Here is a 12,148-nt window from a genome sequence, read left to right on the forward strand (position 1 = left end):
CCCCACCCTGACCTACATCTCCAAGGCCTCTTGCCTGGCTTATTGCAACAGCACCCTAACTGGTCTCCTTGCCTCTGCCCCGGCCCCTCTGTGTTATGTTCTCAACAGAGCAGCCAGATCGAGTCTGCTAAACCTATGTCCGGCCATGTTACTCTTGCTCTCAAAACCTTCCAAAGGGTCACCATGTCATTCAGAATAAATCAATGCCCGAGTCCTCGTTATGACCAACAAGGGCCGACGATTGGGCCAAAGTCACAACTCTGCTTTCAGCTCCTGCTGCCGTCACCGGCTGTGCCCTGGCCACACTGGCCTCCTTGCTGCTCCCAGAGCAGGCCACTTGCTCTTCCTCCTGCACTGCTTTTGGAGCTTGTTCAAAATCTACCTCTGCGGTGAGACCTTTCCTGGCCCTCCTGGCTACAACTCCACCCCCCTCCAGCCTGGCACACATCACTCTCCCACATGAGCCACACCATTGGTGTCACATCTAGAACGTCACCCAGGGCATGCTTTTTGTGTTTTGCTCACTTCTCTGGCACAAGGGTCTAGGACAATGCATGAACCAAACCTTGCGCTCAATAAGAAATGTAGCTTAATGAATGGATAACTATAAAAACTACCAGGAACTGCCTAACCCTTGGGCAAGGGAGGCCGAATCTGTAAGAACACCAGGGGCCAGGAGAGGCTGATCCATTAATCAGCCCTAAAAGGACGCACAGCATCATGTTAGAAAGAAAACTCCCCACCCCATCCTACAAATACCGTACATGTTCTTATCAGCATCAACAGAGGCCTTCAAACACAAACACCTTTTCTACTTTGAAGCAGCCTTCCATGTCTCATTACCACTCATCTCATGTCTTTTCCTGACTTTACTATGATGACTTTCATATCTAAGGTAATATGACTGATATTAAACTGTGTTTTCTACCTTAACCAAGTCTTTCCTGGGAATGGTCGTAGGTATGTAAGTGGTAATAACCTGAGAACAGATGGAGAAGTAAATAATTCTATTCCTTCCCCCACCATGTGCCCCCAGCAAACAGTGCATCACTGTCTGATTCTTTATCTTTTTTAAACAAACGTCACCAGAAATACATCTGCTGAACATGCTCCTTTGGAAGTCAGCCACCTCACGTTTAAGTGGCCAGATGCCACAAACCATTGAAATATTGCCTACTAGTCTACTGTACCGTTCCCAAACTGAGATTTCAGTAAACTTATGTTGCAGCTGCCAGGAAAAGAAAAAGGAATTAAAAACAATGCCATCCTGCCGCCTGGTCAGCCTGCTTCGAGGTTCAGCCTGAGGCAGGCGGCACTCTGTGCTCAGGTCCTCCGGGCCGGTCCAGCAGGTGAGTCAGCACCGGGCACTCTGTGGCCTTGGTCTGTGCCACCATCTCTGCTCTGGGTGCCTCGGGCCACTATGGCCTCCCCATGGCCACCAGCACCCACCTTATGGCCTCCACCACCCTCTCAGTCCCACCCCATGACCACCGTGCTCTCCATTGATTTGGGCTGAGGCCTACAATGTCGGGAAACAGGGTATTCTGGAAACGCTCTTAGGTCACTATCTTCTGGCATTTGCTGTGACTTTTCTGCTCTTTTGATGGCAGTGAGCCTGCCTTGATCTCTGTGATCAGGAATGTGGCTGAGCAAAAGCCGCTTGTACCTCTGGGATGGACGCACCTCCCAGATGCTCTGTTGCTAGATGGGTCCTGGCAGTGCAGGGAAAGGTGGCTCTGCACTGGAGGTGAGTCCTGGAGAGGCATCTGACAGTGGACTCTGCATTTGACAGCATCCTGGGTGGTGGAGGGCGTCGCCCACTCCTCACCCGGGGGCTTACCCTGGGGACTCGGGGAAGGGGCTCCTCTCTTCACTTCTTCCTTGGGCTCCGACAGCATGGTGAGGAGTTTGCCTGTCCCCTGGCTTGGCTCCCTTCATGAAGGCTTCTGGAATTCAGCCAGTTCAGTGAGTCCTTTCCTGCGGACTCCGCACTGGAGGTCCCAAAACAGTGCACTGAACACATTTTACCTTGAAAATCTCCTGGCAGATCCTTTTGTTTTGCATTGCAGTTTCTTGTTGTATTTTGAAAGAGCTGAATGCCACTTGTCTGTAGAATTATTGAAGGTTTACAGTGGTTTGTTCTAAGTCGGAAGTTGTTACAATCTATCCAAAGAACTAGTAATGTGAGCTTGTTTCAGAGGTCAGCCACCCTGCTTTCTTGACAGTTCCTTCAGAGCCTGTGTCCCATAAGTTTTGTTACTGTTTTTGAGAATGAGGCAAAGCACTGCAGTGAAGGTTGCTCTTGTCATGTGTCATTGTTTAACGTGGTCTGGGGGCAAAGGAGGTGGTGGTCCTTTGGTAACTAGTCACAAAGCATTGAGAAAGGTTAGAAGGTCATGTTGCTTGGAACTCCCTGAGGACCTAGTATCCACCTGGTCTGGTCCACAGCGGACTCAGGGGAGCTAGATGACCTCAGGTGGAGCAGAAAGCCCTTGAGAGAGACCCCCCAAACCCCCATGTGCAGAGTTTGGTCTAAATAGAGAATTTACCTTAATGAGGAGAAGAGATGATGAAGTGTCTTGGTCAGTACCTTGCAGGGGCTTGTTGCTTTGTACAGAGAACAGCTTTCCTCCTGGTAAGGGGAGGACAGGAGGAACACGCAACCACAACCCTTGGGGCTGACCTTCTCCTGGCGGCAGTCCTGCATACCTCAGCTACTTGAGCAGAGCTGGGGCCAGACGCCCCGCTGAGTGCCTGGGAGGCTCTGCTGTCCGACACCTGGCCTGGCTTTGAAATAGGGGGACCAACCCTCGCCGTTTTAGCACTGCGTCCCATGGACAGCAGGAGGGTTGGGTAGCCATGAGCTTCTAGGAACTATTTCTGAGGCTTCCTGAAGTCTTTCCTGTTGTCTTGATGCCATCCTGTGCTATCTGCCCGAGTGTCTGTGTCCCTACAGGGCACTTACCACAGCCTGGGAGGAGGTATTCACCTTTCTTCCTCCTCTGCCTTAGATGGTCAGTTTCTTAAGGTAGACAGTGGGTCTTTCATCTTTCTATTCCAGTAATAACTTGCAAGCAGAAGGTGCTTCTTAAATCTTTACTAAAGGTTTAAATGGGTAAATTGGCTACAGGTGTCGGTGTTCCCAAAAACACTTGTTTTGTTTCTATACTTGATTATTTTAGGGGTAGACATTTAATCCTTTGTTTCTAGTTACTTTTTCATTTATCCTTGCAGGCTCCACATAAAGGGCTCAATGTCTGGTTCAGTGGTTAAAAGCTGTTCACAGGGATGACTGGACCCCACTAAGCATTCTTTCGTCTGTAGTGAACGTTTCACCAAAAAAAGCTCTTGGAAAGGCTGAATGGTCAGTATTACATGCTCAAGCCATGGCCTTGCCCTCCATCTTCCACCTGATTGAGAAGGGGGGGCTGAAGTCCGTGGCTGCCCCAGGAGAAAGGACACCAGGAAGGCCACCGGGGACCTAAGGAACATGCGAGTGAAGCAGATGGGAAAGGAGCTGCAGGTTCATCGTTGTCCTTGAGGGAAAACCTGAGGGCCTGGCAGGGCTCCCGCAAGTTAAAGCGAGCCACTGTGCAGGGTGAACTTGCACCCAGGGCTGCCCAGGAAGCCGCCAGTCAGGAGCAGGTGCAGAGTCTCTGGAAGGAACTCCAGGATACAGTGTGGCCTCCACAGCATCAGGCAGCCAGGGAGATGCAAACATGTCTGCTATGGATGCTGACAATGAGACCCCCCTCTTCCCAGCCAGGGTCTCTTAGGTAAGAGTGGCATTTCCGTGGGTGACTTTATCCCTCAGGATCTGGGATGTGCAGATTTATTGGCTGGCAACTTTCTTACACTTTCTTCTCAGAGCACACTCGAGAAAGGTCATCTGTCCCCCACGAGGCTGTTGACCGAAAGAGGTTGAAGAGAGATGTGGAGCCCAGCTGCAGAGGGACCAGCCTTGTGCCTGACTAGGGCTTGGCCCAGAACCCCCAAGTTCATCATTCACAATGATGCCTCAGAAAGCCTCCGAGAGCCCCTCCACCCTCCAACAGATGTCACCTTAAAGCCAGACACAGAAGCTGTGCAGAGCAAGCACAGCAACACCGGCCCCACGTCTCTCAGAAAGGTCATCCTGTCAGCACTGGGGGCCCAAGAACTCCTCAAGTCGCTGCAGTCCTACTGCTTCTGCTCCCGGGGGAACAGGAGCATGGGTGCCACCTGTGGGAGCAGGTGGAGAAGAATGGCGAGCTGAAGAGGGGCAGCTGCTGACAGCCAGGTGCACACGCTGCAGGAGGAGCTGGACGAGCTGAAGGGAGGGGCTCCCTGCCTTAGCAACCTGGTGCCCCCCGCCGAGGTCAGTGCCCGTGCTCGGGGCTCCCCCACTGCCTGCTCATCATGAGGGGTTTCCTGCTATGCAGCAGACTGCCACTGACCCCTTCTTTGTGCAGCATGCCTGCTGCTGTCTTGGGAGAAGGCTCTGCTGGTAGCTGCCCCTTGCAGACAGGGAGCCCAGGCTGCAGAGCTCACCCCCCCAGTTCTAGGGTGCTCGAGAGGCAGCGGTAGTTGTCAAGGTTTAGCCGCTGGGAAAGGAGGTCTGCTGGGAAAGCCAGACCTACACAATGAACGGTGCCTGGATCCTTGTTTTTCCACTTGAACAGGAGAAAATCAGCTTCTGTTGCATCCCTCACACAAATGTAAATTCCAATGAGTTAGGATCTAAATGTGAAATAAAATCGACATAGTAACTATTAGAAAAGTTATAGGAGACTGTTAAAGTCATGGGGAGGTTCTTTCCATTCGTGTTTTAATGAATATCCATGAACTGAAGTCATTTTGAACATTTTAATAATTTCTTTAAAATTTTAAACATCTTTTTGAGTAGAGTACATTCTCTTTTGTAAATATTAAAGCACTACAGATATATATAAGGTAAGAAGTGGTAAAAACTCCTATTTCTCACCTACCTCCCAACTTTTATTCCTTGTTGGTAGTAAAATTTGGTGTGTAATCTCCTCAACTCTTCCCTGTGCTTTACATGCATATTTCTCCACCTGTACGAATAGGTTGGATATATTTTTGGTGTGTTTATTGGCTATGTTTCTGATTTTCCCACTCTCTTACAGTTTAGTAGTTGTAAACATTGGTTTCTCGATATTCCTTATGTATTGAGGGTACCATCTTTTGCCTGTTATACATCCATGGAAAACATTTCCCTACCACATAGTTCATTTAATCTCGATCAGTGCTCGTCTTCCCAGATGTCAGTAACACTTCAGGAGGGAAACGGCTCTATGTGACTGGCTGTTCAGGATCTCCGGGACCCCCAGGGCAACAACCATTAGGACAACACAAAACAAGAAACAAAAGCCATCCTGCGTGTTTTCAGATGCATTCTGGTGGAAGGACAGCTCCAGTTGAGGACCGCTGATGTCTTGGTCAGAGTTATCCACTATGTTCTCCTATCACGTTAAAGCAGTTTTGGTAGTTTCTTGTACCTGATGGTACAGTTTGGTGCCTTTGTCTGTTCCTCTTGGTCAGACTGTGCAAGGTTTCTCACTGTTACAGGTCTTTCCAGAGAGCCAGCCCTTAACTCCATTGCTTAGGTCTGCATTGTTTTTCCCGCCTCGTGAATCCTCACTTCATTCTGCTGTTGTTGGTTTTATTGTGGTGTTATTCTGGCTCCTGGAGGGAAGTGCTCAGCTTCTTCTTGTAGAGTTGATATTCCCTGATACCTGCAGTGGAGGCTGTGTCTCTTCTGTCCCTTAGTCTCCACGCCATGGATTTGCCTCATGCTGCTCTCAGTGCTGCTCATTTCTAAAGAGTTTGTCCTGTCTGTCTGGATCCCCTCTGTAACCTGAGAGATTTAGAAGGGTGTGGACAGATTTTCAAGTGGATAGGTTGGGGGAGGGGAGCCAATATTTTGTGATTATTTTTTATTTTTATTGCTTTAAGGTCCCGTAATATGGTTACTTATAGATTTCTGCTTTTTGGACTCTTTAGAGATTTCACTGTGGCTTAGCACACAGTCCATTGTGGTGACTGTTTCATTGTGGTTTGAGAAGAATGTTTCCTCTCCACTAGTTTCTTATGTTGTTGTCCCTCAGGCTGAGGCTAGATCTAGCTTTTTTGTGTTTGTCAACAGATCTGTTTCCTAACTTATTGTATCACTTAAGGGGAAGAGGAAAGTGACTGAATTGACTTAGTATAAGGAAATAGGAGGCTATCAGATAATGGACTATCTCATACACAAGATTTTTTGCCCAAACCTCAAGGTAAACACTAAACAAATAATCAAAGCAAAACCACATATGATAAACAAAGAGAAAACTAGAAGAATCATAAGACAGAACAACCAAACTGAATTGGCAGTCCAAAACAAATGGGACAAGAAACAAAGGAAATGCAAAAGAACCAGAAAATAAGTGACAAAACAGCAACATTAAGCCCTCATATATCAATAATTACCCTAAATGTAAATGGATTGAACTCTCCAATCAAAAGATACAGAGTTGCAGGATGGATTAAAAAGAAAGGCCCAACAATATGCTGCCTTCAGGAAACACATCTTAGCATTAAAGACAAGCACAGGGTCAGAGTCAAAGGATGGAAGACAATACTCCAAGCTAATGGCAAACAAAAGAAAGCAGGTGTTGCCATACTCATATCAGACAAAGTAGACTTCAAGATAAAACAGGTTAAGAAAGACAAAGAAGGGAAATATATAATGATAAAAGGGACACTCCATCAAGAAGACATATCACTTATAAATATATATGCACCCAACATAGGAGCACCAATGTACATAAAGCAACTATTAACAAACCTAAAAGGAGAAATCAACAACAACACAATAATAGTAGGAGATCTTAACACCCCACTTACAGCAATGGATAGATCATCCAGACAAAAAGTTAATAAAGAAATATTAGACTTAAATGAAAAACTGGACGAGATGGACCTAGTAGACATATACAGAGCACTCCATCCAAAAACAGCTGACTACACATTCTTCTCAAGCGCTCATGGAACATTCTCTAAGATAGACCATATGTTGAGAAACAAAGCAAGCCTCAATAAATTTAGGAAGATTGAAATCATAACAAGCATCTTTTCAGACCATAAGGCTATGAAACTGGAAATGAACCATGAAAAAAAAACTGGGAAAGTGACAAAAATGTGGAGATTAAACAACATGCTACTGAACAACCAATGGATCATTGATGAAATTAAAGGAGAAATCAAAAACTATCTGGAAACAAACGAAAATGATAACATGCCATATCAAACCATATGGGATGCAGCAAAAGCGGTCCTGAGAGGGAAACTCATAGCGATACAAGCTGCTATTTTTTTTTAAGTAAACACTCTTTTCCTTTATCCCTGTCTTCTCCTCTGGTACTTTAATAATGCTTATCTATTTCTTTTCATGGTATCCCATAATTCACACTGCCTTTCCCCATTCCTATGCAGTACCGTTTTTCTTTTTGTTTCTTTGACTGGATGATTTCAAACGACACATCTTCTAGTTCACTAATTATTTCTTGTACATGGTTGAATCTGATTTAGAAACTTTCTATTAAATTCTTCAGTTCAGTCGTTGTGTTCTTCAATTCTAGGATTTCTGTTTGTTTTTCCTTAATGATTTCTGTTTCTATAATGAACTTCTCACTTGTTCATGCACTGTTTCCTTATTTCATTTAGTAGTCTATCTATGTTTCCTTAGAGTTTTATGAATTTCTCAAAGAGGGTTGTTCTGAAACCTTTGTGTCATAGTTCCTATATCTCCATTACTTGGTCGGTCATTGGAGTTTTATTTTTTTTCTTTGGTGGTGTCATGAGTCTTTGATTATTCATGATCCTTGTGGCCTTCCATTGGTGTCTGCAAATTTGAGGAAGTAGGCACCTCTTCCAGTCTTTACAGAATGGATTTAGCAAACCAAAGCCTTCATAGTCATCCCATCTAGGGGTCCTGGGTAGGCCATCTGGTGGTGTCCAGGGGCAAGCTTGCTGCTGGAGTCCTTGGACAGCCTGGTACTGGGGTGAGTGGAAAGCTTGGGTCTATGGTATTGTGTCTGGCCCTGGGCACTGCTGGGACCCTGAGATCATGAGTAGCCCCACTGGAGCCTGTTTTGGCAGGTCCTCTTTGAGAGCCTGCAGCCACAGGAGTCATCCAGGGCCATGAGAGTTCGCCAGTGCTGGGATAAGCTGAGAGCCTTGGTTCATGGGAGACTGCAAGGAGCCTGGTGCCACGAGAGACAGCTTGTGCTGTGGTAGGCCAGAAGTCTGGATTCCTGGGAGCCTGCTGGGATCCTGGGGCCACAGGAGCTGCCTGAGGCTGCAGAAGCCAGCAGGCACTGGATCAAGATGGAAGCCTGGGTTCATGGGAACCTGCCGGTGCCTGGTGCCATGGGAGCTGCCTGGGGCTGCCTGAGTCAGCAAGCACCTGGGTAAACTGGGGGCCTGGTTTTGTGGGAGCCTGCAAGGAGCCTCGTTCCATAAGAGCTGTCTACAGCTGCTGGAACTGGCAGGTGGTGTGGTGATCCATGGGCCTGAGTTCCCAGCAGCCCCCTGGGAGCCTGGTGTCATGGAATCTACCTGGGTTGCTGGAGCCAGCAAGTGCTGGAGTGACCTGGGGTCTTGGGTTTGTGGGAGCCCACTGGGGTCTTGGGTTTGCCCTGTTACAGAAGCTGCCTGTGGCTGTGAGTGCTGCCTGTGTCTGCCTGGAGTAGGCAGGACCTTGGGTGATCCAGGGTCTGGATTCACCAGAGCCCACCAGGAGCCTGGTGCCAAGGACACCACTTGTGGTCACAAGAGCCACCTTGGGCTGTTGAAGATGGCAGCCCCTAGGCTGAGATGGGGCCCTGGGTTCCCAGGAGCCTGGTAGGAGCCTGGTGTCAAGGATGCTGCTTGAGGCCACCAGAGCTGGCATGCTCCAGGGTGAGCCAGGGGCCTGGATTTGCAGAAGCCTGCAGGGAGCCAGCTAGGTCCACAGGAGTCAGCCTGGCACTGGGGCAGGCTGGCTAAGGTCAGGCAGAGTGGAGAAGTCCCTTCTCATTGGGAGGTGTTTGATTACTGATTCAATCTGCTTATTTGTTACTGGTCTATTCAAGATTTCTATTTCTTCATGATTCAGCTTTCGTAGGTTGTTTCTAGGAATTTATCTATTTTGTCTAAGTTATGCAATTTATGAATGTACACTAGTTCAGAATAGTCTCTTCTGATCTCTTTCTTTCTGAAGCATCCGTTGCAATGCCTCCTCTTTCATTTCTGATTTAGTTTGAGTCATCTTTCTTTGTTTTCCTAGATATTTTATCTAAGGGTTTCTCAATTTAATTTTTTCCAAAACTCAACTTTTACTTTTATTAATCGTCCATACTGTCTTTCATTTTTTTTCCACTCTCCTCTTGGTGACTTCTATCCTTCTGCTAACTTTGGGTTTCATTTTTTCTTTTTTTAATGCTGTGTGTTGTAAGTCAGGTTGTTTCTTTGACATCTTTCTTCTCTTGTAATGTACAAGTTTATCACTATAAATTTTCCTCTTAGTACTACTTTTGCTGCAGCCCATAAGTTTTGGTGTGTTTATTGTTTCTTTTTTTTTTTTAAAGATTTATTTATTTATTTTCGCCCCAAAGCCCCAGTAGATAGTTGTATGTCATAGTTGCACAGCTTTCTAGTTGCCGTATGTGGGAGGCGGCCTCAGCGTGGCTGGAGAAGCGGTGCGTCGGTGTGTGCCCGGGATCCGAACCCGGGCCACCAGCATCAGAGAGCACGCACTTAACCGCTAAGCCACAGGGCCGGCCCATATTGTTGCTTTTTGTGTGTGTGTGATGAAGATTGGCCCTGTGCTAACATCTGCCAATCCTCTTTTATTTTATTTTTTGCTGAGGAAGACTGGCCCTGGGCTAACATCTGTGCCCATCTTCCTCCACTTTATATGGGATGCCGCCACAGCATAGCTTGCCAGGCGGTGCGTTGGTGTGCACCCGGGAACTGAGCCGGCGAACTACGGGCTGCTGCAGTGAAGCGCATGCACTTAACCGCTTGTGCCACCAGGCCGGTCCCTATTGTTTCTTTTTGTATGTTTTGAGCTGTTTTCTAATTTCCTTTTTGATTTCTTCTTTGATCTACCTTTTTTGTGTGTGAAGAAGATCAGCCCTGAGCTAACATCCACGCCAATCCTCCTCTTTTTGCTCAGGAAGACCGGCCCTGAGCGATCATCCTTGCCCATATTCCTCCACTTTATGTGGGATGCCACTACAGCATGGCCTGACAAGCATGGGTTGGTGCGTGCCCAGGATCCGAACCCAGGCCGCCAGCAGCGGAACACATGCACTTAACCGCTACAGCACCTGTCTGCACCCTGATCTACTTTTAAGTTTAAGAGTTTTTGTTGAACTTCCACATATTATGAATGTTCCAGTTTTCCTTCTGTTATTGACTTCTAGTTTCATGCCATTGTGTTTAGAAAAGTTACTTGGTATTATTTCAGTCTTCTTTAATCTTGTTAAGACTTGTTTTGTGACCTAACATGTGATCTGTTCTGGAAAATAGTCTGTGTGCCCTTGAGAAGAGTGTACATTTTGTTGCTGTCCAGTAAAATATTCTGTGTGTGTCTGATAGGTCCATTTAGTATTTAATGTTTTCATGTCTGCTATTTCCTGATTTTCTGTATGGATATTCTATCCGTTAAAAGTGGTCTTTGAAGTCTCCTACTATTTGCAACTTATATACGTGAGAGGGCTCTTATATTGGGTATATATAAAGATCTCTTAGAACTCAATTATAAAAGACAAGTCAATGAAACGGGGTAAGCAACTGGAATAGACATGTCTCCAGGAAATACATAGATGGCCAATAAGCACAAGATAGTTGCTCAGTATCATTAATTATTAGGAAAATACAAATTCAAAGCACAATGTGATACTATTTCACGCTCAAAATGAAGGCTATATTCAACATAATGGAAAATAACAAGTGTTGGTAAAGATGTGGAGAAAGGGAAACCCACATACATTACTGGTGGGAAAGTAAAATGATGCAGCCACTGCAGAAAACAGCTTGGCATTTTCTAAAATCTTAAACTTAGAATTACCATTGACCTGGAGAGGCCCATGGTAGATATGTCCAAAAGAGCAAACTTGCCCATAGACATTCAAAGCAACAGTGTTCACAATGGTCCAAAAGTGAAAACAAACCCAAATTTCTAGCCAGTTATCACTGCATAAACCAAATGTGGCCTATTAATAATATAGGATATTATAAGCCATAAAAAAGAATTAAGTACTGCTACATGCTCGGCCATGGGTGAATCTTGAAACATGTGTGCTCACTGAAGCCATCCACAAAGGCAATAGATAACAGGATGCCATTTGAATGAAATGTCCAGAATAGGAAAATCCATAGGGGGAGAAAACAGATGAGTTGTTTCCATGGGTTTGGGTTAGCAGAAAATAGATTGTGAATGAGTATGGGTTTGTTTGGGGGTGTTGAAAATGTTCTGGAATTAGATAGCGGTGATAGCCACACGACATAATCATTGTGCTAAAAGCCACACAAATGTATACTTTGAAATGCTTAAAACGGTGTATTCTATGTTAAGCAGATTTTCCACATAAAAATTTTGAATTTTTTAAGTTAATCAGGGTATTGGTTAATTTTAAGTTGCCTGGTATATTTAATAAGTGTAATTAATGGAGTTATTAGGGGTAGGGCAAGTTGTAGCCAAGAGAGTAAACATCCGACGAGGACTATAGTAACAAATCCTATGACTATACAAGCAACAGTCTAAAATCCAGTCCATTTCCATTGTTCCCAACTTGGAGAGACCAGCCATGAAAATAGGTCAGTGATCTCGGGGGCCTTTGGTATCTATTCAAAGATTTGGGTAATATTATGCAATATTTTAACCTCTTGGGCCATTTGGTGGAGGTAGGTTTGAACTTCTCTGTTGATGTACACTCAGCAAGTGTGGTTCTAGGAAAGGCACCAACCCCTCCTTCCTTGGCCGGTATAGACAGTCTAGGGCCAGACCATTTTCTAAAACCATTTAGGCGAGAGACTCATGAGTGTGTTGTTCAGGGGTTAGGATATGTTCTTATGGAGTTGTTGTCCATGTTCTGTTAAGGTTATTGATACTTCTTAGTTG

General features: G+C 45.8%; 1 protein-coding gene and 1 long non-coding RNA gene across 10 annotated transcripts in view; both read left to right on the top strand.

The window, feature by feature from the left end:
- The window catches only part of LOC131415036 (ral-GDS-related protein-like), a 151,519-nt gene that overhangs the window by 121,451 nt on the left and 17,920 nt on the right, over nt 1-12,148 (top strand). The gene's annotated exons all lie outside the window — the stretch shown is intronic.
- LOC131415042 (uncharacterized) overlaps nt 1-12,148 on the top strand; it is a 135,902-nt gene that overhangs the window by 31,129 nt on the left and 92,625 nt on the right. The window contains exon 2 of the long non-coding RNA XR_009222320.1: nt 3,235-4,357. This is a non-coding gene — a long non-coding RNA (uncharacterized LOC131415042). The remainder of the gene's footprint in view (nt 1-3,234; nt 4,358-12,148) is intronic.

This window comes from Diceros bicornis, chromosome 15 (genome assembly GCF_020826845.1).
Source record: "Diceros bicornis minor isolate mBicDic1 chromosome 15, mDicBic1.mat.cur, whole genome shotgun sequence".
Lineage (NCBI taxonomy): Eukaryota > Metazoa > Chordata > Mammalia > Perissodactyla > Rhinocerotidae > Diceros > Diceros bicornis.